This window comes from Macrotis lagotis, chromosome 4 (genome assembly GCF_037893015.1).
Source record: "Macrotis lagotis isolate mMagLag1 chromosome 4, bilby.v1.9.chrom.fasta, whole genome shotgun sequence".
In the NCBI taxonomy this organism is placed as follows: domain Eukaryota; kingdom Metazoa; phylum Chordata; class Mammalia; order Peramelemorphia; family Peramelidae; genus Macrotis; species Macrotis lagotis.
Window position 1 is genome coordinate 245,173,149 of NC_133661.1, and position 24,528 is coordinate 245,197,676.

A 24,528-nucleotide genomic window follows, 5' to 3' on the forward strand; every position below is an offset into this window, starting at 1 on the left:
ACTCTAAGGTGATTACAATGTAATGAATATGTATAATACAAAGATATTATGGGGGAAAAGTCCCTGTCATCAAGAAGCTTATAGTTTGATCCAGAACCTTTCTGGAAAGCAATTTGCAATTTGCAATTTGAACTCAGGTCTGACTGACTCCAGGGTCAGTGCTCTATCCCCTGTGCCACCTAACTGCTCCCAAAGAATTGGAAATTGAAAGCATGTTCATTACTTAGAGAATGACTGGTCTATAAATATAATTTAATATTATGGTTCTATAACAAATTATGAGCAGGAAGATTTCAGGAAATACCTGGAAAGACTTATATGTATTCATGCTGAGTGAAGTGAGCAGAATCAGGAGAACCTTGTACACAGTAACAGAAACACTGTGTGATGATCAATTATGACAGATTTAACCTCAACAATACAGTGATCAAAAATAATTCTAAAAGAATTTGTTCTCTTTTCCTTTTTTTTTTGTGGGACAATGGGGTTAAGGTCAGTCACACAGCTAAGGTTTTTGTTTTTTCTTTCTAATTTTTTCCTTTTGTTCTTATTCTTTTTTCACAGTATGACTAATATGGAAATATGAGTAATATGATTATGTATGTATAACCTAAGTCAGATTACTTGTTATCATGGGGCTGGGGGGAGAGAAGAAAGGAAGGAGAAAAAAACTTTACGAAAATGAATGTTGAAAACTACATATAATTAGAAAAATTAGTTAATTAATTTTTAAAAGAAGCATAGAGAACCAGCCCTGGAGTCAGGAGTACCTGAATTCAAATCTGACCTCAGACACTTTACCTAGCTGTGTGACTTTGAGCAAGTCACTTAATCCCATTGCCTTGCAAAAAAACCCTAAAAAAATAAAAGCAAATAATAAAAGAAACTTAGAGTTTACAGAAGGTTACAACATTTAGAATTATAAATTTAAAGTTGAGAAGGGGCAAAGGTCATCTGATGGATCCATTCTTTTTGTTTTGTATTTTTGCAAGGCAATGGAGTTAAGTGACTTGCCCAAGGCCACACAGCTAGGTAATTATTAAGTGTCTGAGGCTGCATTTGAACTCAGGTCCTCCTGACTCTAGGGCCAGTGCTCTATCCACTGCACCCCTGAGGTCATCTAAAAGAAACTGTCCATTTTACAGGTGAGGAAACTGAGGCCCTTGGCAATTAAGTGGTTTGCTCATTTTGTTGCCTTAAGCAAGTTGTTTAACTATTCTTACTGGGCTTCATCATTGGAAAGATAAACAGATTGGACTCCATAGGATTAAAATAGTTGAAACTATTTTTTGTTTTTTTTTGTTTAGTTTTTTTGCAAGGCAATGGAGTTAAGTGGCTTACCCAAGGCCACACAGCTAGGTAATTATTAAGTGTCTGAGGTGACATTTGAACTCAGGTACTCCTGACTTCAGGGCTGGTGCTCTGTCCACTGCGCCACCTAGCTTCCCAATAGTTGAAACTATTGAGGTAAAACAATTTACCTAAGGAAATAGAAGAGTCCTAACTTCAATTATAAGTCTTCTGACTCCAAGTTTAGTATGATACTCTAAGAGCAAATAGCTATCTTTAATCTTGGCCCATTGGAAGAACTAACTTGGCACTATTCCACATTTGGACATGACTTTGGTGGCATCTACATATACTATATGATTCCACCAGATGTTGAAGTAGTGAGGACAAGAATGTTTCAAATGTATTGGAGAAAACATTTGTTCATTTGTTTTTGCTATATATTTGAATTGAAATTTCTTTGTAAGAACTAATTGAATGAATATTAAAATTTGTCTTTATGCTGGTTTTATGTTTTTTCTCATTTTTTTATCTCTTTAGTTCTGATTATTTTTTCACACTATGAAAAATATGGAAATATGTTAAATATGATTATACTTGTATAATCTATATCAGATTACTCACTCTCCTGGGGAAGAGGGAGGGAGGAAAGGAAGGTAGAAAAATGTGATTTTAAAAGTTTACAAAAAAGATGAATGTTGAAAATTATCTTTACATGAAATAGGAATAAAAAATAATATTCAAAAATTTTTCTTTATATGTAAATGGAAAAAATAAAATGTTATTAATTTTTTATGTTAATTGATGAGAAGTAAAATGAAAAGGGAGTGCTAGTCACTGTCCTCTATCAAATGAGGGACATAACTGGTGTGGGCTCAAACCAGTGACAGAGAGGATTCCTCTAACCCCTCAGGGGATCCACTAAGGGGAAACAGTTTTCTTGAGAGATGTACTTCTTGAGATCCTACTGCCTTTGAAGCAAAGCTTCCTTCCACAATCACCACCAGCTCCATGCTTCATGTAGAAGTAACAAGTAGGAAAATGTATACATTTTTTTTTTAGGTTTTTGTAAGGCAAACGGGATTAAGTGGCTTGCCCAAGGCCACACAGCTAGGTCGTTATTAAGTGTCTGAGACCGGATTTGAACCCAGGTACTCCTGACTCTAGGGCCGGTGCTTTATCCATTACACCACCTAGCCGCCCCCTAAATGGATACATTTTAAACAATATTATTAATTTTTATGTTTCTACTTTTTAAAAATATTTTTAGTTTGTTTTTGGTTTTTTGTGAGGCAATGGGGTTAAGTAGCTTGCCCAAGGCCACTCAGCTAGGTAATTAAGTGTCTGAGGGTGGATTTGAACTCAGGTACTCCTGACTCCAGGGCCAGTGCTCTATCCACTGTGCCACTTAGCCGCCCCAAGACCTAAGATATTAAATATCACCCCTCACCTATCTGTCTTTACTCAAGCTACTTAAGTGACTTACCAAGGGTCAAGATGTGAGGCTGAATTTGAACTGAGGTCCTCCCGACTCCAGAAGCAGGGCTCTATACATTACACCACCTAGCTTTCCCTCTACTTTTTTTAAGTGAAAAAATAAATTAGGGCAGCTAGGTGGCATAGTGGATAAAGCATCGGCCCTGGAGTCAGGAGTACCTGGGTTCAAATCCGGTCTCAGACACTTAATAATTACCTAGCTGTGTGGCCTTGGGCAAGCCCATTAACCCCGTTTGCCTTACAAAAAAAAACCCTAAAAAAAAAAAAGAAATTAGCCATGATCACAGAGTATAAAAAGAACCAGAGAAATACTATCTACACATTTGAGAAATGAGGAATAATAAAGTATAATTAGTTGGGGTGAAAGGAGGATAAGTTATACTTTTTGTATCTTAGTATCAATTTTAGGTCTCCTGACCTAGGCAAAGTAATTTCTATGTGATCCCTAAATCAGTATGGCTGTCTCTCCATTTACATAATGACAACATGAACTACTACTGTTAGATATATATATATATATATATATATATATATATATATATATATATATGGGTTTTAGAATTGGAAAGAATCTGAGAGGTCAGAGTCCAACTCATCTTACAAAAACCTAGATACAGAAAAGCAAAGATATAAAGATAATAAGTAACAGATAAAGCATTTGAACCCAGGTGCTCTGACCCCATGTTCACTGACAATTATTTTTGGCAATGGATAGAATACTAGACATCGAATCAGAAAGACCTCAGCTCAAATCTTTCCACAAACACAAGCTGTGTGACTTTTTTTGGCAAGTCACTAACCCTCCTTGCCTCCAAAAAATAAAAATAATTCTCAATCTCAGTTTCCCCATTTGTAAAATAAGAATAATAATAGCATCTATCTCATATTGTTGTAGTGAGAATCAAATGAAATGATATGTGTCAAAGGCTTTGCAAACACTTAAAACACTATATAAAGTTAGTGATTATTATCATTAATATTACTATTAAAGTGAATAAGGCTCTCTTCCTCACAAGAAGTCTGTGAAGCATAGTCCTATCCTTGCCTCATTGAGAATAAATCAGATTTTTGTAAATGGAATCATTAAATGTGCTAGAAGAGATTACTATTTAAGGAAACTGTGGAATGAATTGTATATAATGTTTTAATTTATCTTATGGGTATGTTCAGGAGTTTTCATATTCAGACAGTTGTTTCTAAGAAGCAGCAAAGGAACAAACAGGCCTCTGTTCTGAAGAATACACCCCTTTGTCAGCTTGGTAAGGTTCTTACTCCCACCAGCTTGTGATGCCAAAGTCTCTCCTAGTTGGTGATTGAGATGGAAAAAAATTCAGAAAAAGAAAGGAAGAATCTTCTCTCAAAACAGTTTATCCTAGTTCTTGTAATCTAATTGGAATCCTGTAGGACAGAGGAGGGAAAGAAGGAACCTGATAAAAGGAGTGATTAAAAAAAATTCCAATCTGAATCTGGCATCCTCTGCTTTTGGGAGGGAAAAAGAGGGCCCATCTGAAAGAAATGTGAGTTCAACTTAATCAATTCAATTCAACTCCACAAATCTTTTTTTTTTAGATTTTTCAAGGTAATGGGGTTAAGTGGCTTGCCCAAGGTCACACAGCTAGGTAATTATTAAGTGTCTGAGGTTGAATTAGAACTCAGGTACTCCTGACTCCAAGGCCAGTGCTCTATCCACTGCACCACCTAGCCACCCCACATTTTTAACAATTGTACTGGATCCTATCAGTCACAAAAAGTAAAAAGTCCTCATTCCCTATCTATATAAGACTTTGCATTAATTGAGAAAGAGAAGACAATCCACCCCCACACAACAAAAAAAGAAATTTAATATTATTGTAATATAAGAAATGATAAGCAAGATGTTTTCTTTTTTTAATTACATAAATATTTTATTTGTTTTCCAATTATATATAATTGTGGTATATACTATGATTTTTTTGTAAGGTTTTGAATTTTACAATTTTCCCCCCACCCTCCCTTCCTTCTCCCCTTTCCCCCCCACAGAAAGCAATTTGATAATCTTTACATGTTTCCATGCTATGCATTGATAAAAATTGAATGTGTTGAGAGAAAAAACATATCCTTGAGAAAGGAATAAAATATTAGCAATAGAAAAATTATGTAGTACATAAGACAACTTTTTTTTTAAATTGAAGGTTTGGTCTTTGTTTAAACTCCACAATTCCTTCTCTGCATTCAGATGGTATTCTCCATTGCAGATACCCTAAACTTGTCCCTGATCATTGCACTGATGGAGTGAGCAAGTCCATTAAGGTTGATCATCACCCCCATGTTGCTGTTAGAGTGTACAGTGTTCTTCTGGTTCTGTTCATCTCACTCAGCATCAGTTTATGCAAATCCTTCCAGGCTTCTCTGAATTCCCATCCCTCCTGGTTTCTAATAGAACAATAGTGTTCCATGACATACATATACCACAGTTTGTTCAGCCATTCACCACTTGATGGACATCTGCTTAATTTCCAATTCTTTGCCACCACAGACAGCTGCTATGAATATTTTTGTGCAAGTGATGTTTTTGCCCTTTTTCATGATCTCTTCAGGGAAGCAGGATGATTAAAAAAAAAAACCTAGAAAAACTTACAAGACCTGATGGAAAGTAAAGTGAACAGAATCAGGAGAACGTTGCACTCAATAAACAGTAATATTGTATGATAAAGAATCATGAATAACTTAACTATTCTCAGCAATATAATGATTCAAGACAATCCCAAAGAATTCATGATGAAGCATATTATCTGCCTCTAGAGAAAGAACTAATATTGTCTGAATACAAACTGAAACATGCTCTTTCCCCTTCCTTCCTTCCTTCCTTCCTTCCTTCCTTCTCTTTTCCTTTTCTTTCCTTTGCTTCCTTCCTTCTTCCTTTCTTCTTTTCTTTCTTCTTTCCTTTCTTTTCAAATTTTCTTTTACAAAATAACTAATATGGAAATATTTTATATGATTACATATGTATAAACTGTATCAGATTACTTACTGTCCAGGGAGAGGGGAGGAAGGGATAGAATTTTGGAATTCAAAACTTAAAAAGCCCAACATATGTAAATGTATAGCTTATGTAAGATTACTCACTGTCTAAGGGGAGCACGCTGGGGGGGGGGGGGAGGAAAAACAATGTAGAACCCAAAATATCACAAAAAATGAATGCTAAAAACTATCTTTACATATAATTAGAAAAAATAAAATAAAAAACTAACATAAACTAAAAGTTGTTTTAATGTGAAATTGGGGGAAAATAAAATATTGCAAAAATTAAAATAAGAAATACTAGAAAAAAGGAATTCAAGAACAATGTATAGCCACAAATACTGCAAGGCATGAATGGTACAGAGCTCTAAGAATTCAAAAGGTTTCTCAAAGGTGGTAGTTCTGTTCCAGGATTCTGTTGGGTGGGGGAGACATTAAAAAGTCCATATCTTTCAAGAGACTGGTGGAATTGAGAATTTCCTAAAGATCTTTTGTTTACTCATTTAACAAAATTCATCACCTACTATAAGGTAATTCACTATAAGCAATTCACCAAATTGATAAAGCAAGACTAAGTGATAAAATGCATGTATTCACTGTCTCAACAAGTTTCTAAGATAGTGAAGGAAATAAAACACGTGCATAAATGCGATACAGCATCATATTCAATGGGCCTGCCCTGAAGAAAAGCTTCAAACATCTCCTGCCCATGTATCCAGAAGGACATGACTATTCAGTTGCCCACATATCTGTGACTCCAGGGTAGGCTCTGTCTGTTAAATTCTAAACCTGTCCTCCAATAAATTCTGAAGAAACTTTTCCCCCTCACTTAGGTGTGTAGTATTATGACTTAGTATTCTTTCAGTCAAGCAAGAGTCCCATCTATGGGAATGTGACCTTATATTAAGCAGTACTTCTAGGTCATCAGGCTGATTTCAAGGTTATCTCCCACTGAGTAGAAAGAGGTATTACACAAGTAACTTTAATAAATTGTTAAGTATGATGAATTCATGAAAGATTTGAACAAAGTTCTGACTATAAAATGAAGGGACTAGACTCAATGACCTCTAATATCCCTTTAAATATATAATCCTATGTAGTTCAATTCATTTACCTTCCAGAATGAGTAAAATGGGGGTCAGAATGGTTTAAAAAAAATTGCTCAAAGTATTATGAGAATTTAGAACAGAATGACTGTTATCTAGAGACTGATATGTAGTTGGATGGATGACTCACATTGTTCATTCATCAATGCTTATATACCTTGGACAGATATGGACAATGAATTTTACTCAGAATTAAGCAAGAAAAAAATGTATTGGACTTCTTTTGTGAAATTGCAAAGTTCTTCTAAAGACTCTAAACTTTTTCCTAAAACAAAGTATCATCTTTTTGACAACAGTATTCTTCCAGATTGTCTGACTGTGGTCCATCAAACACTACAGCCTCTGTCTAACTAAAGATAAATATCACTCAGTGGGCATTGGAAAGATATACAATGAGTGAGTAGGCTATGACCCATTACAAAGAGAGAATCTCAAAGGAGAAGAGTAATAAAGGATGTCATCAAAGAAATGAATGAGAAAAAAATAAGAGGATGAGAGCAAGATAACCAATGGGCAGCCTGGGACCTCCCTTAGTATACTACCACTATCAAAAGACAGAAAAATCATCATAATGTTGAATGTGAAACTTGTAGGAAGCCATCTATAAAAATTACCCAGGATTAGTAGAATTGGAGGGAATAATCACATTGATGAGATAGAGAAATTTAACAGAATATTTCAGTATAGAAGGTAAATATTTTCAGTTTTGAGTATCAAGATTCAATAGAGGAGTTTACATTTGCAAAATACTTTGATATCCTGTGGGCAAGTTCCTAATTCCATAGCTTCTGGTCTTGACTGGAAAAGATCCTAGACATTTCCTCTGTAAAAAGAATCCTAGATATTAAAAATAGAGCCCATTGGGAAAGGCTGAATTTTAAACTCTTCCAAACTTGGGAGACAGCTAGATTCAAAGTCCTGATGAGAAAAATTCATCTGAGGCCTAACTCAACCCCAGATAGACAACCACCTCCTCAGAATTCCTGAGATCACTTTGAATTAGGGTTAAAAAAAAAACAGGCTCACTGGAACTGGAATGAGAAGGGATAAAACTGTTAAGAGTAGGTTTTATCTTCTGAGAAAGAGGTGCTTCTTTCTGCGTCTATGGCTCATCTGTGGGCCTGGGTGGGAGTCAAAATTGGACCTCAATGAATCTAATCCCAGGAGGACAGAGAAGGTGCAATCAAGCTAGCAGACTATCCCAGACATCCCTCCAATGCAGATGAGGGCCAGGCTATCCCCCCTGGCTCCTCTCTGTCCCTCCCCTGCAGAGTCTCTCAGCTTTGCTGCCGACTTGGGATGTGCCCCTGCTGTTTGAGTTAATTACAGTAATTATACCTGCTCTCTCCTCAGCTCTGGTTTGCTTTTGTTCCCAGTTTCCTGCTCACTCATTTGCAAATCTAATCGCTTTGTAGATTTTTTTTTTGAGAGAGAGAGAGAGAGAGAGAGAGAGAGAGAGAGAGAGAGAGAGACTAAGAGAGAGACTAAGAAAGATAAAGGAGAGAGAATGATAGGGATTGTTGGGAGGGGAGAAAGAAAGAATAAGAGAAGGGAAGAAGAATGAGGAGTTGAGTAAGAAAGCGTAGAGGAGAAAAGAGCATCAAATAAAGGGAGCTGGTTTGTAGTTATCCTTGAATTTCAGATCTAGAAGAGATCTTCTAGAGCCAAGCTGAGAGAGAGAGAGAGAGAGAGAGAGAGAGAGAGAGAGAGAGAGAGAGAATGTACCCTCCCCAAAACCCCAAACTTGGGATAACAAAGATCTAATAAACAAGCTAACCAGAGAATGGGTCAGGTCTCTCCCTATTTTGACCATTCCAGATTCTCTTCAACACTATGTAATTAGTCCTCCTCCCTATTTTTCCTCTCTATCATCTTAGGCTGATTTTTTCCTTTACCTAACCAAGAAAGAAGCAATATCTCCTTTTAATGAGGGTTAGGAGCATAATCTGAGAAGGCATAATCTTCCAATGTAGTAAAATCCAGCCTCATATTACCTTTCTGTGCATATTGCTTGTTATTCCCCTTTATGAACTCCAGGAGCCTGTCAAACTAGCCTTTACTGTTCCTTACAAATAACCTTTTAGATAATTTTTGCGTCTTTGTATTGACTTTTGCCTATGTCTAGAATACATTGTCTCAGAATCACTAGTGTAATAATAATTACACTGGTGGCAGGTCTGATGTTACATTTTACCTTTCCTCCAGTTCAGTTGTTTTCCCCATTTTTGGACTGTTCTGTATCTCATTTCCATTTAACCACTTAACAAGTCTCCTTATACAAGGGAATATTTATTTCAAAGGTGCAACAATAACACCTCTCCTTCTCCAAAACCTGGGACAAGGGCAGAATTCCCCACCATGCATATCATCTCAATTCCTATATAATACAATTCTTTCAAGTTCCAAGTCCAAAGTGCTCCTTGGGCTTGATTCTGAGGGAACCTGGTTTCTTAGAGCTTTGCTACTGGAATTAACTACAACATCCTGTCAGGAATTCTTTCTTCAAGAAAGATTCCATTATTGAATCCATTATTGATCTGAGAATTCCACTTTATGCACCTAGAACTGGAAAAGACTAATAAAACAGATTAATAAAATAAAATAATAATAAAATAAAAAATCAGATATGAAGGCCAAAGGGCTTAAAAGGAGGCCTAGTTGTCCCTTAATGGGCATTTTTGTATGGAGTATAATAACTATATGGCAGTTAGATGATGCAGTGACTAGAGGGCTGGGTTTTTAATCAGGAAGACTTATCTTTGAGTTTAAAAATTGAATTCAGTCACTTACTAGCTGTGTGATCCTGGGGTTACTTCACCCTCTTTGCCTCAGTTTCCTCATTTGTAAAATGAACTCGAAAAGGAAATGACAAATTACTCCAGTATCTTTGCCAGGATAACCCAACAATTGAATATGACTGAAAATCAACTGAACAAATACAAATAGATGACTTGTGATTTACAATGGATCAGAAACTGGGAAGGAAATAGAAAAGACAAAACTAAGAAAAATTGGAGAAATAATCATGATCAACTAACAGAAAAGAGATTGGTAATCAGAAGATCTGAGTTCTAACATTGGGTCAAGTCTACAAGCACTGATTAAGTGTCTGTCAGGAACTCCTTAAAGAAAAATAGAAAAAAAACAGTCCCTTATCTGAAGAAGCTCACAGTCTAATGAGAAAGATATTCTGGAAATAGCTATTTATGAACCAGATACATAACAGGATAAATGGAAGATAATCATAGGGAGGGAGAGACAGAGATCAGGAGGGAGAGAATTCAGGCATGAGAAACTAAGTAACTGTGACTTTGATCATGACTTCTTTTTTTTTTAGGTTTTTGCAAGGCAAATGGGGTTAAGTGGCTTGCCCAAGGCCACACAGCTAGGTAATTATTAAGTGTTTGAGACCAGATTTGAACCCAGGTACTCCTAACTCCAGGGCCAATACTCTATCCACTGTGCCACCTAGCTGCCCCTTGATCATGACTTCTCTTGGCTTCAGTTTCCTCATCTGTAAAATGAGGGGACTGGATCAGATGATTACTAAGGTCCCTTCCATCTCTAATGTTGTATGAGTTAAATGTTTACTAGGTTTGGTTTCAGGTTCCCACAGAATCTCCTCACCAAATACCACTTATGATTTAAGCTTCTTTTCTTTTTTTTTTCCCCAAACTTCTTTTCTACTTGTCACACGGTCTGAACAGAAGATGCCAGGAGACTCCTTGTGGCTATTCCATTATTGAGAGCAAGACCTAAGTGATCCTTTTCACCTTTCTCCTCAGACTTCTCTTCTGTTAAGGAAAGAGTTTGATAACATTGACCTCTTGAGCCATATGATGTGAACAGTTTTGTAGGAGTCTACACTGACTCATGATTCTTAGAGGCAGGTATTATAGAAAGAAAGAATATCAATACACTCAGTGAGCCCTATCATAGGTATGAGATTCCTGCTGTAGCATTACTATTCCTACTGCTACTATTCCTTGCATAGAAATGAGAATGTATTTTTCAAAGATAAGGTGAAATTCTTAGCGTATGATTCTCTTTCCACTTTTATGAATTCGTTAAGACTGCCTCCAGGTTGTATGGGTTCAAGGTAGAGGAGGAAAGAAACAACAACATTAATATATAAATTATCTAAAATGACCCTCCTACTTTTAAATGCATTTTGGAAGTCAATTCAAAGACTAAAAAGGGTCAAGCTCATGTGATTTGGAAAATATTTACATTCCTCCTTAAAAAGAAAATGTTTTGCTTGGGTTTTCTTTAGGTTTTTGCAAGGCAAATGGGGTTAAGTGGCTTGCCCAAGGCCACACAGCTAGGTAATTATTAAGTGCCTGAGACCAGATTTGAACCCAGGTACTCCTGACTCCAGGGCCGGTGCTTTATCCACTGCGCCACCTAACCACCCCTTTTTGTTTTCTTTAAAATAAATGTCAAAAATCTCATAGTACCAATTTTTTTCCTTCTATGTTGGAAAAATTTTAATTTTTTTAATGGTACTTAATATACCACATTAACCAGGTATGGGACAGACAATTTATTCTTGTGCACACAAGAAAGATTTAAAAACACTTTTTAACCATACACATTAATAGAACAGGATTTAGTAACTTTTAAAATTCAGTAACAATTTATAAGTCCTATTAAATCTTTGAAGAAGCTACAATTTATACATTACCAGTATACAAAGCCATTTTTGCAGTATTGTTAATCAGGAATTTCCCATTTGAACTATGCTCTGCACTATTTATTGCTCCCACTCTAAACCCAAACTTCTGCTGACTTTCTACTAAGCTGCTGCCCTATCCCAGAAATCAGCAACTCTAGAGCATGCTACAGGTATCATTTTTCTGAGCAATTCTACTACTATATTCATAGACCCCTCAACTTTTCAATCTTCATTGGATTTGATATTGGAGTGCCTGTACATTAAGACCTAGGAAAGAACAAATATAAACAGAAGCAAAGGAAAGGGAGTAGCAATAGACACCAAGGTAAAGAAATACCCATTGTTTCCCTCTCCCTCAGTAGAGGTACATGATGCCAAGTAAGTAAGACAAAATGACCTCTAAAGACTATTTCAGCTTCAACAATTTTAAAAGGGCAGCTACATGGTACAGTGGATTGAGCATTGACCTTGGAATCAGGAGGACATTTGCACCTTACTAGCTGTATGACCTTGGGAAACTCACATAACCCAGATTGCCTTGCATCTAATGGTACTTAATATACCACCATCCTGGTTCATATCTGGCCACTGGACCCAGATGGCTTTGGAGAAGAAAGTGGGACTGGTGACTTAGCACAGTACCCCTTCTCTCAAATCCAATTCATGTGTATGTCATGGCATCACCTCCCTGATGTCATGGTCTTCTTTGAGAATGAAGGACAAATATCATAGTCAAGAGAATATCAGAACTAAGTTATTTCCACTTTTACCAAAGAGTATCCCCTTGATACTGGATGAGGAAAGATCAAGGAATCATATGCATCATTTTTAAAAGCCTAGTCCACTGAACACTGGGTCACTGCATGACTGAAAGCAATCAGAACTTCATCATTCTCCAAAGTCCTAAGCAACAAGTCACTGTGTCTTTGTAGTTCTTGGAAATTTCCAGAGAATCTTTGGGTCTATGTTTCTGGGTGAAGGGGAGGGAAGGGAACAGCCCCTTCTATACCAATATCACAAAAGAATGTGAAGAGTATCATGTCTAATATGGAAAGTGGCTTATGAGGAGGATGGTATGGATTAGAAATACAGGAGAGATAGATCAACAGGAAAAAGTATAAGGGAGCAGGTAATGGTAATTAGAGAAGGGAGCTTCAAAATGGAAGATTGGTAACTTTGAATCACATAGCTTTTCAGTGGAGCAGCAATTTGCCATGCAATTTCCAGTAACAATGGTAATGCTTTAATTTTCATCAATGACTTAGATAAAATATAGATGGTTTTCTTATCAAATTTGTAGCTGACACAAAGCTGAGAGAAATTGTTTACCATATAAAAGGGTCAGTGCCTCAAAAGGCCGTAATTGACTGAAAAAAATTGGAACAAAATTTAAAGGGATAAATATAAGGTTGCATGCTAGAGAAGTTTTTTTTTTTGTTTTTTAGATTTTTGCAAGGCAAACTGGGTTAAGTGGCTTGCCCGAGGCCACACAGCTAGGTAATTACTAAGTGTCTGAGACCGGATTTGAACCCAGGTACTCCTGACTCCAGGGCCGGTGCTTTATCCACTATGCCACCCAACCGCCCCAGAAGTTTTTTTTAATACAAGCACAAGAAGAATGCTGTGTGGCTAGAAAGAAATTTGAAAAGATGTTGTTTTAGTGATTATAAGCCATGCATCCAGTAAAACTTTCCTATATCTCCTCTTCAATATGAAATGAAAATCAATTCTAGCATTTATCATGTATTATGAGCATAATAAAGAAAATAAATATATTAACTAATAATTTTAATTTTTTCACAAAATAATTTATTTTGTATATAACAACATTTGTAGAATCATCGTCACTATTATTTTTGAAATATTGAAATAGTCAACAAGTTTTTATTAAACATTTACTATAGGCATTGTACTAAGTACTAGGGATACAGATAAAAGCAAAAATGAAGATAGTCCTTGCCTTCAAGGAGCTTGCATTCTGATTAGGAAAGACATCATATAAAGGGGAGCTGAAAAAGTAGCAGAAGAAAGATAGCAGGACAGCTGCTCAAATACTCATTCAAATATGGCCTCAGACACTTATTAGCTATGTGATCCTGGGCAAGTCACTTAACCTTGACTATCAGGAATGGAGGAGGCAGAGAAGGAAGGAGTGAGGGAAGGAAGGAGGAAAGGAAAGAGGAAGGAAGGAAAAAAAGAAGGAAGAAGGAAAGAGAGAGAGAGGAAGAAAAGTAGCTCCCTCAGATGTCAGGCTCAGGAGCAGAACCAGGAGAGTAATGAAGGATGGTTGACCTGAGTTTTGCCTCAAAATTGAATTTCTCAGGGGTACTCACCTCTGGGATAAGAGGGTCAGAGAAGAGGAGAGAGAGAGATGTCCTGGCATGAAAAGACCATAGGCACTAAGAAAAGCTCCAGGGTGGAAAGGCAACTGAAATATAGTCACAAAGTTTAGAGGATTAGAAGTAATGACAGGAAAGAAATAGGATGACACTATAATATAATTATTTACTAGATATTCTATATTCTTATTTTCAAGAATGGAATCCTTACCATATGAGAATTAGTTGAAGTTATTGGAGATGTTTAGCCTGGAGAAGAGAGTATATTTAGCTTGTTCTGTATGGCACATTGAATGATTATGTACAGAGAACTCTTCTTTGTGGATGTCATTCAGAAAGGATGCCTCTGGGCTCTTGACTTGGCATTACCTTCCTCTTGATCCTCTCTTCTCTCAGTATGTTCCTGAGCACCCTCTAATTTTTATCTCATGGTTTTCCCCTGGTTCACCCATTCATCTCCCTGCTCCAATTAAAAAAATGCAAGAATACATACATATAAAAATGTAAACCCAGGTCCAAAGCTGGTTGCTATGGGATTCTCTTCTCATTGGTGGGGATCAATATCCTAATTTTGGTGAGGGGCAGGATAAAGACAATAAGAATGGAAGAAAAGTTCAAGTCCTTCTGGTTTCCAACTTCAAGAGAGAAGATGGAAGATACCAACCTCATGACAGGTTGCTGAAGAAGATTGTGGAAAGAAGTTGACTTGAGAGGAGCTGGTAGCCTGAATCACTCTCCTATCACCAACTTGCCAACTGGAGACTTCATTAAACTTTCCCTTGTGTGGGATCTAGGATTCTCCTGATTGATTTTCATTACCTCTTGCCCAATGTGAGATCTCCTTTACTTTGTGTTAGCATATATTAACTTTTGTAAACCTTCATAGATTTCTTTGCTATTGACAAATGGGTTTCCTTGCTAAGTGTTATATGTATTCATCATCAAACTGGTATTTGGTGGGAAAGTGGTCAAATCTTTTTTTTTTTAGATTTTTCAAGACAACGGGGTTAAGAGGCTTGCCTAAGGCCACATGGCTAGGTAATTATTAAGTGTCTGAGGTCGGATTTGAACCCAGGTACTCCTGACTCCAAGGCCAGTGCTCTATCTACTGCGCAACCTAGCCACCCCTTGAAAGTGGTCAAATCTTGCATATAAATTTTGGGTGCTCTTCCTTTCTCTAATAGTGAAACAGAAATCAGAAGTGGATTAAACCTAAAAAAAGACATTCCCAAGAATAACACTTTATAGATAGCATTCCAGTCAGGAGTCCCACCTCTCCCTGAGAAGAGAAGAGTGAGAACCTTTGACTCTGTCTTCCTGCTTTCCCTCCTGGCAGAAATTAGGAAGTCAGAGATTCTGTTCTATCTCCCACTGAGGCGCACAATGACACTCCTATACTACATGTGAAGGACAGTCTTTGCAATACATGTAAACTCCAATTTTCTCTTGTCTGGAAAAAAAAAAGCAGTGAGAAAGAAAATGGTGAGAACACTAAACACTTTAGCCTCAACCAGTACTTAAATGTCACTTGTTTAGATTTACAATGAAAGCAAGGGTACAGTGATGGAGTAAGGGAACATATGTGGAATTCATTCCACTTTAACAATTGTAATCAGCACTAAAGTCTCATTTATTCTGGTCAGACCCCCAGTCCAAGTAGCAGGGGAAAGGGAATTTTACTGGGAAGCATTAGTTATATCAGATATTTCTGAGTAGTAGAGAACCCATGTTCAAAATTCAATATTCAATTAAAATTATGATCTCATTAATTAAGTGACTTTCTTCCTCAGGATCACACCATTAGCTAAGTGTCTGAAATGGCAATTGTATTGGTATATACATCAGTATATATATATATATATATATATATATATATATATATATATATATATATATATATATATAGTATATCCCAAAAGCATTCCCTCCAACAGATCATAACCCATCCATGTCTGTACACTCTGTGTAATTCTTGCCTAGTTCTTCTGATATGTTTCATAAAAAGGGTCCTCCCAATGATCTAGGTTCCTTTTTCAATTTCTTTTGTCTTCACAAGAATACCAATTTGTCCACATGAGTTGTTTATGGGTTATCATTCATCATTCTCACATAACCAGCCCATCTTTTTTTTTAACTTATACACCTCTTTGGTGACATGCTTTACTCTGTTTCAACTGTGTAATTCCTTGTTTGTCATATGTTGCAGCCTACTCACACCCACCATGTGCCTCTCCATTGTCCTCTAGGTGATAATCATTGTCAATTCGTTGGAAGCTGTTGTGTTTCATGACTCACAGTCATCCACCAACATCAGGAGAAGTTGAGAATTGAAAAGATGGCCCTCTATTTCAGGGAGTCAGAGTCATTAAAACAACTTGGCAACTTCCCAAAGTCAATACAATCCATTTTTGTTATTTCTAGTCTATTCAGGGTAAAACTCATTGCTCATTCAAATATTTGAATATTTCAAGGTGTCCCCAAAATCTTTAAGTTATAAAAAGCTTAAAACAGCACTAAAACCTTTGGACACTTTGTATATACTGATGTATAGACAAGCCCCTCTGGTGGAAGGGCTTGCCAAGCCCTATTCAGGGATGCTCCTCCACTTTCGGTGTGTTCTTGTCACCTGACTCTCATCTGTGATTCCAAAAAAACGAATGCAGAGGCCCACACCAGTAATGCTCTCAGCACACGACTAAACCAGGTTGAGGATGACTGAGAGGTCTGAAACCAATCATCAAATTAGAGGATTATCTGTCCCAAACATGTGAAGACTTCCCTGGTAAATGAGAACATTTTGTCCTAATAACCTAGTCATGAAGGTAGCTGAAAGTACATGCTCTGTAGTGCTTAGAACTCAATCAGATGTTGAAAACACCAAGGTCAATTATGTCTTAACTTCATTGCAGTCCAGTGGCAGGACAGAAGTGTCTGAAGACTTTGTACAGCTCACTTAAATCTAAATTTACATGCATCAAGACATCATCCATGATGTCATTGGTCCTCTTCTCCCTACTTTTTAAAAAATGTTTTTTGGCTAGGCAATGGGGTTAAGTGACTTGCCCAAGGTCACACAGCTAGGTAATTAATAAGTGTCTGAGGTCAAATTTGAACACAGGTCTTCCTGACTCCAGGACCAGTACTCTATCCACCGTGCCACCTAGCTGTCCCCCGTTGGTCCTCTTCTAAAACAAAGAAAGAACATTAAATATATACACAAATCCTATTTCAAACACAGCTAGCTATATGATCCTGAACAAGTAATCACTTAACCTCTCTGTGTCTCTGTTTCCTCAGCTGTAAAATGGGTTTAGACTTGATGGCTGCTAAATTCCCCTCTAGTCCTAAATTTATGACCCTATGAACCTATGGGGTAAGGGGGTTGGCAAAATAACCATCGTAAAATGTTTAAAGGGTCAAACCTTAAAATTCAATATAAATGCTATTATTTGTTGTTTAGTTATTTGTTTTTAGTAGCTCTGAGTCTTTGTGACCCTATTTTTTAAAAGATTTTATTTATTTTGAGTTTTAGAATTTTTCCCCAATCTTACTTCCCTTTCCTCTCCCCCCACAGAAGGCAATTTGCCAGTCTTTACATTTCTTCCAAGGGTATACATTGATTCAAATTGAATGTGATGAGAGAGAAATCATATCCTTAAGGAAGAAACATAAAGTAAAAGAGATAGCAAAATCAGATAATAAGATAGCAGTTTTTTTCCCCTAAAGGTAATAGTCCTTGGTCTTTGTTCAAATTCCGCAGTTCTTTGTCTGGATACAGATGGTATTCTCCATGGCAGACAGCCCCAAATTGTCCCTGATTGTTGCACTGATGGAATGAGTGAGTCCATCAAAGTTGATCATTACCCCCATGTTGCTGTTAGGGTGTACAATGTTTTTCTGGTTCTGCTCATCTCACTCAGCATCAAGTTTATGCAAATCCCTCCAGGCTTCCCTGAATTCCCATGTGACCCCATTTTTTGGGGGGGTGTTTTAATATGTCTGTCCAATACACTAATATACACCTCCATGAGTGGCCTATATGCTCCTACATATATAAGTGATTTGCAGACCTTCACAACATAAATGTTAGGTTTTCTAATTATTATAAGCTGAGTGACTTTGGGGGCTCTAACTCCCCCAAGAGGGGAGTCAGACTTTGAAAAGGTAGGAATTAGCAGGAAGAATCAAAATTTGAAGAGGAACAAGGAGGATGTAGGAGTAGTACTATCTCCTTGCATCTCTGAAATGGGGGGTCAGGCTAGAGGAAACTCATCTTTTCCCCTCCCCCCTCTAATGTCCTTTGTTGTCAATTGAAAAGCCTATGACTTCTAACTAACATGTGCTTTATTCAGTTATTTCAATCCTGTCTGATTCTTCATGACCTCAGGGTTTTCTTTGCAGAAATACTGGAATGGTTTACCATTTCCTTCTCCAGCTCATTTTACAGATGAAGAAACTGTGGCCAAACAGGGTTAAGAATTTGCTTAGGGTCACAGAGCTAATAAATGTCTGAGGTCAGATTTGAATTCAGGAAGATGAAGCTTCCTGATACCATGTTTAGTACTGTTTCTAATATACCACCTAGCTGTCCCATTATGATCTAGATGGATCTAAATAGAGACCTTGTAACCCTGAATAGGGGCAGGAAGGTGTTATTTTAGGAAGGTGTTCTTTTCAGTTTCAGATGACATTTAGTAATGAGTAATTTCTGTCTCTTGGAATCTTTAGTTTCCTTCTTATCTGGACTTAAGTCTCACCCTTTAACTGAAGCCATAAGCCCCCAACAGCTAGTACATCCTTTCCTAACCTGCCCCACCAAATAACTTTATATTAATTTTTTATATACCATTATAAGTACATGTGATTGCCTGCCCCACCCCTTGGAAGCTCCTCGAGGGCAGAGACTTTTTCATTTTTTCTTTTGTATCTTCAGTGCCTTATGTGATACTTGGTATATATTATATAACTAATAAGTGATTATTGATCACCTAGCTCTTTTTTTAATTATTTTTTTTGTGCAAGGCAAACGGGGTTAAGTGGCTTGCCCAAGGCCACACAGCTAGGTAATTATTAAGTATCTGAGACCGGATTTGAACCCAGGTACTCCTGACTCCAGGGCCGGTGCTTTATCCACTGCGCCACCTAGCCGCCCCTGATTGCCTAGCTCTAATCAATCCAGTCTCATTTGGGGACTTATTCATTTTTTAGGACATCCTGAAAGGAATTTTACCTCCATTGTAAGAGTTTTATAATGGGTTATAATTAGGAAAAGTTACATGTTGAAGAATGTGCAAGGAAGGCAGCTCACTATTCTAAGAATTAAGAGGACTTGAGTTCAAATCAAGTCTTTGTAACCTACTATCCATATGAGCTGGGACAAATCACTTGTAGAAGGAGACCTTCCTGCCTCTAAATCTATAATCTTTTAACTTGAAGTAAGAAGACCTGGGTTTACATCTCAGCTTATCACTTGCTAGTTGTGGAGGAAAATGACTTTAAGCATGTCATTTAATGTCCCTATTTTTTATCTCTTTTGTGGTTGTTGTTTAGTCATTTCAGTTATGTCTGATTCTTCATGATCCTACTAGCTACAGAGCACATTCATGGATGATATCTTATTTGCTTCTTAGAACCATTTTGTAAGGTAGATTGCCGTTCTTCAGTTATTTCAGCAGTATCTGATTCTTCATGATCCTATTTGGGGATTTTTTTCACAGAGATACTGGAGTAATTTGGCATTTCCTTCTCCAGTTCATTTTACAGATATGGAAACTGAGGCAAGGGGGATTAAATGATTTGCCATGGGTCACACAGCTAAATAAGTGTTTTCTACACAGTTATGAACAGGTTTTAAACATGTTATCCTGAGTTCACATCCAACCTCATGAACTTGGACATGTCACTTTACCCTAATTGCCTCAGTTTCCTCATTCGTAAAATGGCAAACTACTCCAATAAATGACTGAATTGACTGAATAACAAGCAACCTGTGACGTCAGCTTCAGTGATCTTTCCAATTGGGTAGAGTCCTAGCCTGGATGGACTATACTCCCATCATATGTATCATTTAACATGTTAAGGTTCTCTCTCAGTTATCTTAAATGATTCTATTTCTTCAGGATTTTATTGGCTTGAGAAGAGTAAAGACTGATACAGAGATTTTCTCCCCTTATTCCATTATTTCAGGCATAGTCTGAGAGCTGCAGTCCTTTCATAGTTTGGGAAATCAATCTGAGAATTCTGTAATTAATTATATGGAAGAAGAGTCAATTTAAGAGTATATTCTAGGAGTATATTATCATAAGATTAGAAATCAAGTGTCAGCAAGAACAAACGTGAATGTGGAATTTGAGAGTTGAAATAATATATTTGGAAGCGAGCAAAAGAACTAACCATTTTGTCACTAATTATTAATTCCTTGCCATCTGACTTGAAGGAATAAGTGTTTATATAGTGAAGATTATAGGCCAGGCACTATACTAAGCACTTTACAAGTATTAACTCATTTGATGTACAATAATCCTATGAGGTATAACTATTAGTTATACAGTTAGTAGGTTAGTAGGTCATACAGGTCTTCCTTACTCCAGGCCCAGAGTTTTATCCTCTGCTTTTGGTTTTGTCTTCACTATTGTACTATAATCTATTAAAACAATTGGCATTGTCTTCAAGTGTTTCTTTGCTGCCAAGGAACCCATCATTTGAATTGTCTCTCTTAGTACTTGAACCTTCATTATTTTTTCCATGTTCACTAATGCTGAGGTACTTTGCTATTATGGGAGAAAAAAATTATTCTCAAGGGTCATGGACTTCCATAGCATTCAGACCATCACCGAAAGTCCTGTTTCCTATCAAATAAGATCATGGAGTGAAATAGTTTTGGTAAAGGCAAGTGAGAAAGATATCTTTTCACAACACTCACCATAATAAACACAATTGTGCAAGACATGTCATCATGTATATGACAACATGATACTCTTTGATTACAAATAATCATCATCATCCAGTCTCAATGTGCTTATAACAATGAAGCCTGGAGAAGTAACCAATGATTTGATACAATTACCTTTTCAACTTTCTTTTTAAAGATATCTTTCAAAATTCTGCAAAGTAGCTATCAGAAAGCTAACTAATAGAATTGAATTATTCCTTGTGTCTAAAATACACTGTTTTGAGGTATCTTTAAAGAAATAAAAAAATAAACATGGCTTGTTTTGTCCTTATTCCTTCTCTTGACTTTTCTGTAGCTTTCAATACCTCTGTCCCTTCTCTATTCCTAAATACTTTATCTTCCTCTGGATTTTGTTTTGGATTTCTCCTGGTTCTTTTCTTGATGTCAATAATAATGGCACAATAAAGTACTAGTTTGTTGTCAGGAATATTCTCTTCATGAATCCAAATCTAACCTCAGACACTTACTCAGTGTGTAACCTTGGACAAGTCACTTAATCTTATTTGCCCCAGTTTCCTCATCTCTAAAAAGTGAGCTCAAGAAGGGAATGGCAAAGCACTCAGGTATTTTTGAGAAGACAATACCAAACATCAAATGAAATGAGCATTTCTCTATGCATTGTAGAAAGGAATAAGAGGGTTGTGTATGAAATGGTGACTCTTGTAGTTTGCTTTTTTTCTTATAAAAGCAGAGTTTTTAAAATTCTTTTTTTTAAGTTCCAAATTTCCTCCCTCTCCTTTTCCTACTCATTGAAAAAGGTTAGAGAAAAAAATCCTTTACATATTTGGGTAATCATGTACAAATTTGTCATGTTAGTCATGTTTCCCACATAAAAAGAAGGAAAAAGAGGGTGGCTAGGTGGTGCAGTGGATAGAGCACTGGCCCAGAGTCAGGAGTACCTGAGTTCAAATCTGAACTCAGACACTTAATAATTACCTAGATGTGTGACCTTGGGCAAGCCACTTAACCCCATTGCATTGCAATAAATAAATAAACAAACAAACAAACAAATAAATAAATAAAACCCCAAACCTAAAAGAAAAAAGAAGAAAAAGAAAGAAAAGAAATGTTTTAGTCTGCATTCTGAATCTAAACAGTTCTTTATCTGGAGGTGGATAGCATGTTTTATCTTGAATATTTGGATTTGCAGAGGGTCATACATTACTAAATCTTTCAAAATGGATTATCTTTACAATATTGTTATTTTGTAGATTGTTCTCTTGGTTCTCTTCACTTTACTTTGCATCAGTTCATACAGGTCTTGCCAGTTTTTTCTAAAAACATTTCATTCTTCATTTTTTTATAGCCCAATAATATTCTTTAACATTCAAATGCCATAACTTGTTCAGTTATTTCTCAATTGATGGGTATCTCCTCAGTTTCTAGTACTTTGTCATTACAAAAAGAGTTGCTATAAATATTTTTGTACATATGGATCCTTTTTCCTCTTTCTTTGATCCCTTTGGATTACAGACCTAGTAGCAGCATTGCTGGGTCAAAGAGTACACACAGTTTAATAGTTTTTTGGGAGCATTATTTCAAATTGCTTTCTAGAATGGTTAGACTAGTTCATGGTTCCACCAGTAGTGCATTAGTTATTTAACTTCCCTCTTCTTTTTAAACATATAATAAATTGAATACGTAACATTAAAAGCTGTCCTGTTTATCTGTGACTTTTGAAAAATATTTTTAACTTATTTTTTCAATTAACAAAAATGTATTTTTCTCTCCCTCCTACCACCCACTCCAATAGAGAAAAGAAAGAAAAACAAAACATTTGTAATAAATATTCATAGTCAAGAAAAAGAAATTGCTATATTTACCATGTTCAGAAATACATGTCTCATTTTCCATCTTGAATCCATCAATTCATTCCTTGTTGGGAGATGAGAGATGTGTTCAAGAATCTCTTAAATGGCTTACTTTTTTCCCAGTCATTGCTCTTTAGTGTATCTCTCCAGAGCAACTTAATTGATATACTTATAGTATAGGTGTTTCAGAACACTTGTGCTCAGGAAGTTACAATGGTCCACATTGACTCTAAGAAAAAATACATATTCCTTTGGTATTTAAAGCTCTTCACATTAGTTTATCTTTTCCAGGATGCTTTGACCTTACTCCTCCTCACATACTTCACAGATCAGTCAATTCCCTGTATACAACATTCCTTGTATAGATCATCCTTTGATTTCCTACCTTTGCACAGACTCTCACACATACCTGGAGTGTTTTCCCTCCTCATCTTGACCTCTTGGAATTCTTAGCTCCTTTCATGGGTCATCACAGGATTAGTCAAAGAAGCAGACAATTTCCAAGTAGGAATGAGGTTTGCATAATTTATTCTCCTTACAAAAAAAATAGAAATCATGCATTTAGGTTGGAGAAATTGAACTAAAAGACTGCAACCCCAGAGATTCTAAACTAGATTCCCATGGTTTGTTCCTAAGGTCCAATGGTACATCTTTCATGCTGACACCACAAATGCCTATGTAGGTTGTGTCAGGACCCTTAGTGGCAAAACATCAACTATTAATACCCAAAGAAGATATGCTTTGCTACACTGTATCCATGATATTCAGGGATGTCCAACCTTTTAGCTTTTCTGAGCATGAATGTGGCCTTTGACAAGTTTTTGTTGGGCATTGCAGACCAGAAGAGCAAAAAGATTAGATACCCATGATATACATGGTTATGGCAACCAGCAGGAATTGATTACTTTTTCAGAGCCACTCAAAGAAGATGAGCCATTAGCAAAATTTACTAGACAAGAAAAGCAAGTAAAACTATGATACCAGATGATTGACATTTCTTGTAGCACAGAGGACAATCTCAAGTGCTAATCCATTGGAAACAATAGCCTTGGTTTAGCTCAACAATCCCCAAAGTCCAATTCGGCCTCAGTGATCTGGGTCTAGAAGATGGCCTTATAATCCTGACACAATTATAAATTCATACTGAATATTGCAAAGTACCTTAGAGATCTAGAGGAATACTTCATTTAGCAGATATAGGAACTAAGGGTCAGAAAGGTAAATAAGTTGCCCAAATGACAAAGCCAGAATTCAGGTCTGTTAAGTGACATAAAATGATAGAGTGACAGGCTTGGAGTCAGTACCTGAGATCAAATACATTCTCAGACAGTGACTAGTTGTGATCTGGGAAAGTCATTTAGGCTGTTTGCCCATTTTTCTCTATGGTAAAAAGTAGGATACCAGCTCTCTTTTTTGTAAAAATCAAATGGATATTATTTGTAAAGAAGCTGGTACACAGCTGGTGTTTAATAAATGCTTATTCCTTTATTCTCTAAGCCAGAGTCTTCTAACTCCAAAGTTAATGTGCTTCTCATTATATCATGTTGTCTTTCCCTGTGCACACTGATCTATATCACAAATTCTCTTGGGAATATCTTTATTCCAAGAATTCTAGAATCCTCAAATTAGACAGAATTTCAGAGATTATATTCAGATTAAATTCAGAGATGACAATCCTTTACCTGCAGCTTGAATTACCTCTATAATTCAATTCAATTAAATAAGTATATAATAGCATTTACTATATCCAAAATTGTTATATGTACTGCAGAAAAGATAAAGATGACTCAAACATTCTGCCCTCAAGAAACTTAAAAGTCCAGTAGGATTCAATTTCCATACTTAGTGGATTTGTACT

General features: G+C 36.5%; 1 long non-coding RNA gene across 4 annotated transcripts in view; it reads right to left on the bottom strand.

The window, feature by feature from the left end:
• The window catches only part of LOC141522290 (uncharacterized), a 119,890-nt gene that overhangs the window by 24,493 nt on the left and 70,869 nt on the right, over nucleotides 1–24,528 (bottom strand). For 3 of the 4 annotated variants that reach the window (XR_012478187.1, XR_012478188.1, XR_012478184.1), the window contains exons 7-8: nucleotides 23,080–23,204; nucleotides 16,516–17,092 (exon numbers count right to left, since the gene is read on the bottom strand). This is a non-coding gene — a long non-coding RNA (uncharacterized LOC141522290). Of the gene's footprint in view, nucleotides 1–16,515; nucleotides 17,093–23,079; nucleotides 23,205–24,528 lie in introns of those variants that run through there. The other variant, XR_012478185.1, reaches the window with a different exon arrangement.